The sequence below is a fragment of the Humulus lupulus genome, chromosome 2 (assembly GCF_963169125.1).
Source record: "Humulus lupulus chromosome 2, drHumLupu1.1, whole genome shotgun sequence".
Classification (NCBI taxonomy): domain Eukaryota; kingdom Viridiplantae; phylum Streptophyta; class Magnoliopsida; order Rosales; family Cannabaceae; genus Humulus; species Humulus lupulus.
Window position 1 is genome coordinate 65,494,697 of NC_084794.1, and position 6,000 is coordinate 65,500,696.

Consider the following 6,000-nt stretch of genomic DNA (forward strand, 5'->3'; position numbering starts at 1 on the left):
ATATTCATGGATGGCTCATCAAACGAAAATGGATCTGGAGATGGAATCATATTGATTTCTCCAGAGGGGTATCGATTTCATACAGCGCTAAGGTTTGGATTCGAAGCCTCAAACAATGAAGCTGAGTACGAGGCTTTGTTAGCCGGGCGCAGAGTGGCAAGAGAATTGAAAGCAAAGGTTGTCCAGTGTTATAGTGATTCCCAGCTCATGGTTAATCAAATGATGGGGGAATATCAAGCGCGTGGTACCAAGATGGTAGCTTACCTAGCTAAGGTGAATTTAAAGTTGTCAGAATTTGAGTATGGTACTGTCGAACAGATCCCCCGCAAGCAGAACACAAATGCTGATGCTTTGGCAAGACTTGCCACCACCAAGGAAGCTGAGACTTTGAACGTAGTACCAGTGGAATTCCTGGAGAGTCCAAGCGTTGCAGAAAAAATGAAAGAGATCGAGATGATTGACACAAGGCCAACCTGGATGACCCCCATAGTGGAGTATCTTACAACAGGAAGGCTACCTGAGGAAAGAAAGGACGCGAGAAAGATACTCTATCAAGCTCTGAGGTATGTGATAGTAGATGGAACGTTATATCGACGTGGTCATTCATTGCCGCTTCTACGATGTGTTCTGCCTGAGGAGGCTACAACCATTCTGCAAGAGGTGCATGAAGGCTTTTGTGGAGATCATGCTATGGGGCAAAACCTAGCTTTGAAAATTTTAAGGCAAGGGTATTTTTGGCCCACTTTAACGAAGGATTCCATCTCCTATGTTCAGAAATGTGACAAATGCCAGCGTTTTGCCACAGTTGCACGAGCTGACGATGATCTCATCCCCGTGGCCATTTGTAGTATGGGGAATTGATTTAATAGGATATTTACCTATGGGAAAGGAGGAGTTTGTTATGTGGTGGTTGCCATCGATTATTTTATGAAATGGGTAGAGGTCGAGCCTTTAGCAACCATTACTTCAAAGAGAGTCCTCGACTTTGTGGTCAAAAACATTGTGTGCCAATTTGGGCTTCCTAAAAAGATCGTGTCAGATAATAGAACCCAGTTTGACAATGATCTTTTCACCGATTTCTGCAAAAAAGTATGGAGTTATTAAAAGTTTTTCTTCGGTTGCATATTCATAGGCCAATGGACAAGTCGAGGCTGTGAATAAGACCCTAAAGGCGAGCCTTAAGAAAAGGTTAGATGAGGCCAAAGGAGTATGGCCCGAGCTGCTCCCGTAAGTACTCTGGGCATACCGAACTTCCCATAGGACCTCCACAGGACACACTCCTTTCTCCTTAACTTTTGGAAGTGAGGTCATCCTTCCTGTCGGAGCAAAGGTAGCCACGCACAAACTAAGGACATTCAGCCAGGAATGGAATGGTGAATTACTCAACGCGTCTCTCGACCTGATTGATGAAAAACGAGAGGATTCACAATTACAGCTCGCGAATTACCAACAGAAAATCACTCGTTATTTTAATTCTAAGGTCAAAATACGTAGTTTTGCATTGGGCGACCTAGTTATCCGAAGGGTCTTTTTGGCAAACAAGGATCCTAAGGATAGAGCTTTAGGCTCGAACTAGGAAGGACCTTACCAGATCGTGGAAGTTGTGCGTGAAGGAACTTTCACGTTAGCTCGACTTAATGGAGAGATAGTCCCACGGACCTGGAACGCCATGCACTTAAAGAAGTATTACCAGTAGTATTACCAACCATCTATGTAAGGCCTAGTTATAAATGTCGTTTAATTAAATAACGAGGGATTAGTATGTAATTTTTCTCAAATGCATGATTTTAAATAATTTTCCTTTATAAGGTTATTTATAAATTAGCTAGTGTAATGATGTTGTAAAAGCAACGAAGAAAGTCCTTACATTTTGGTTACTTGGGGGGCATATAACCCGAGGTGGATCAGAACAAGGTTGCCGATTGAGTTTAAATTTTTAAACTACTTATAATCCTGGATACAACCAAGTATAAAAATATACTGGATACAACCAGGTCAGAAACTTAGACGCTTGGAAAATTGATTATCCAACGACCTTTTAAGAGCTCGATGTGTTAATAAACCTAGCACGAACTAAGTTCAAATCACGTAAAACCCTAGATATAATCAAGTCCAAAACTTAGAAGTTAGCAGAATTGAATATTTGATGGCTTCTTTAGAAGCTCGAGATGACAACAAACCTAACACGAACTAAGTTTAAAATATTTCAAATCCTTGATATAACCGGGTCCAAGGCCTTATACTTAGCAGGTATGATATAAATCAACACATTAATTTTGGATATAACCAAACTCAAAATATCTATCCTGATCTAAAAATTGATTCCTAAAATCTCGAATGTGCAAGTCTAAGAAAGCATAAACATGAGAGACAATCAAGGAAAAGACAAATAGATTATAAGTTAGATATATGAATTAAAATTCAAATTGTCCCGAGGAGAGAAACCTCGAACTGGCCAAGAGGCGAATGTTTACAAAAAAAAATAATAAATAAAGAAAGCTTCATCAAGCCCTTCCAGGGCATTCTAAGGACGCAACCTCTTCAATCCCCTACTCGCCCACAGTTGAAGCATCCCTTGTCTCAGATTACTCTTGCAGGATCCGGGCTTTGAATTTCTCGAGGTATGGATCCCACAGTTCAGGAGCTAGGAAAGAGAAGTTACCATCCTGGTTAAAGGCCTAGCAGTGGTACAACATGCCTTCCATGGAGGACAATGAGGCCGCTTTCTCCTCTTTAACAGCAACCTCGGCCTCTAGCTGCTTGGCTTTGGCCTCAGCAACCTCGACTTGAAGAGCAGCCAAGGCAACCTTTGTGGCCTGCTTGCTTTCTTGAGACGATGCAAGAGCAACCTTGGCATCCTGCTTGCCTTTTTGAGCAGCTGCAAGGGCAGCATTTGTAATCTGCTCACTTTCTTGGGCAACGACCAGGGCAGTCTTGGCAACCTGGAGCTCATCATTCCTAGCCCTGGCCCGGGATATACTGCGGTGCTGAGCCTGGACAAACTGCAAAAATAAAGAGACAAGTTAGATGCGTACTAGGGCTAAATAAAAAAATGTTCAATAAGGAAAAATATCTTACTGTGATGGTCATTTCCAAGGCGGATTCCAGGACATTCTCCGGGCTCCTCTCTTCTATCTTCCTCAGATCCCTCGGATTGGCTTTATATATGTGCTCCACCACGTGGTTCGCCGTCTCGTAGAGGGTCCCCCAAAAATTATTGGGGATCTTCTCCAGATCTTGGGAATTAACTGGGATGCGCACGGTAGCGGTGGGGACAATAGGAGCTGGGGGATCAGCTTGTATAACTTGATCCCAAGCAGGAGCAGGTGGAAATCGAGGAGGAGGCAGAGGAGGAGCCCTTTTCTCCATTACGGTAGAAGTCGGAGCTGCTGAGCTCGTGCCTTTCCCCTTAGCCAAAGATTTAGAGGTATTTCCTGTCGCATGAGGCATTTTCATTGTTGTTTACCGAGGCTTCTTTATGATAGGACCCAAGCTAGTTTTTCCCTCCTGGAAAACTGTGCGAAGGTCGGGAGCTCCTGGTCGTTCCATCTCTTTTCCTGAAAAGAATAAGAAGGGAGTTAATGCACAAGTAAAGTCTTAAATTTACCTAAAAGAAATAAATGAAAATCCTACCCTCCGGGCTGGGGGAGGAGTCTGTTATCACGACCTCCGGCCTTGGGACTACTGGAGGAGATAGGGAGTCTATGTCTACAATTTCTTGGATTACGGGAGGTTCGGGCTCAAGTTCTACCTCGGGGCTAGACTCATCTACATATTTCCTAAATCTAGGGGCAAAAGTGTTGGTTTTTATAGATCAAATCAGAGATTATACGCAGCGGAACAATAATCAAATTGTTAATTTAATCCCACAAGATTTCTAGATATACTTCTTCACATGCATATATATATTGAATCAAAGACATGAATAGAAAATTACCTCAGGTCCTTCCTTGCTGCTATCTTTTTGTATGGCAAAATCCTTGAGATCACACACCAAGATCTTCCAAAATGTTCTCAGCACACAAAGAACGAGTGCGGGCTCGCTATACAAAATAATAGGCAAAATCTATTTATCAGATGTTCTCAACACATGAGATCTGATAAAATTTGGACCTAGGTTTTGTGAAGAACAGTGACTTTTGTTTGTATCACTGTTCTCTCTCTGAGAGAGATTTCAAGATATTTTTCTATCCCTGAAAAATTATGTTCTGAAAAACTAATATCCTATATTTAATATATCCAATATATTAAAAATAAAATATTAGTTATTTTAAACAATTTGAAAATAACTAATCAGTTATCAGATTTTGTTTAAATAATAATATTTTAATCATATTACAATGGGTTTATACCTTTTGAACCCTGTGTTTTTTCCCATTACCTGTTTGGACCCTGTGTTTTAACAAATTACTTTTTGGACCCTATGTTTTGTAAAATGGTTAAAATAGAACCCTAAACCCGATTTTGGTCAATGTTTTCTCGACTAAAATTACAAATAATTTACCAAACTAACAATTTAGAACAAAAATAAAATCATTCTGCTTAAAAACGATGTTGTTATATTCAATTTTTTCTTCATCAAAATTGAGTTTAGGGTTCTATTTTAACCATTTTACAAAACATAGGGTCCAAAAAGTAATTTGTCAAAACACAGGGTCAAAACAGGTAATGGGACAAAACACAGGGTCCAAAAAGGTATAAACCCTATTACAATATCTCATTATTTATTTAATATTTAAATAACTAAAATTGTGGAACCAAGAAACTACTCAGAGTCTCTTATGTGTGTAGCACAGTGACTGTGCACTGTGCTACACGTGTACCACATGTCAGGGATGGCATGTGATTTTTCCCAATTTTTATTATTATTTAAATACCAATAATCCCAAAAATAAATTAATTCAAAATTAATTATATTTTTGTTAAATCAAATAATTAACTAATTACACATAATTATACAATAATTATGTTTGATGCATAGAAAAATATTTTTATTATCAAATAAGTCATTTTGCCCATTTTTGTATTTACCTTTGTCAGTGTTTGTTTGAGCCATTTCGGGGACCATGGACCTATAACATTAAGCTCCAATAAATTGAAACTAAATAATAAAACTCTTTAATTATAATAGTTAATTTATTAATTCTGATATTTCTCCACTATAAATTCAGAATTGTACTCTTTATGTTATAGATATACTTTTACAGAAATCTTATCTTAAGTCGTCCATTGATATAACCATCTTACAATAGTTCAACCCTCTTGATGAGTCTAGTTTTTATTATGTTTTGGTGATGTTTTTAGCAGTCTTTTATTTTGTTTTTCCTTGTTTTAGCGCGGGTTTATGCTTTGTTTGGTTGTTTTTGTGAATATCAGGAAGAATTGAGCATGTGGAAGAAAATGCCAAAGAAAGGGAAGAAATAACCGAGTTTTCCATCATATTTTGATCAAGAATGGTTCTCAACACAATTTGGAAGTGTTGGTGAAGTTTTGGGATGAAAACTTGAAAAAATGAGATTTCCCTTAAGAGCCACGGCATGAGCAAAAGGGAGCCGCGGCTAGGTGGGAAACAGAAGCATTGTTTTTCAAGAAGTCTTCGGGCCGCGGCATGGCTTTAGAGAGCCGCGGCATGAAAAGGACCTCCTGCCCAGAAATTTTGATACGGGCCGCGGCATGGCTTCGGAGGGCCGCGGTATGGAAAGGGCTTTTTGCCCAGGAATTTGGACACGGGCCGCGGCATAGTGTATGTAGGGCCGCGGCCCGCCTCTCTAAAATCTAAAATCCTAGGTTTTAAAGGACGAAAAAGGAGAAGAAAACGGACGTACGGACGAAGGGAGGAGTTCTGGTTTTGAAGGATCAAGCATAGAGTATTTTTACATGTTTTTCTTCTTGATGTTATCTTTAATTTCTGTTGTGATTAGCACTATGACTATGAACTAACTTTCTGTTTAGGATGTTCAATTGAATCTCTTGAATTTCTGTTATGACCTAATGCAATTT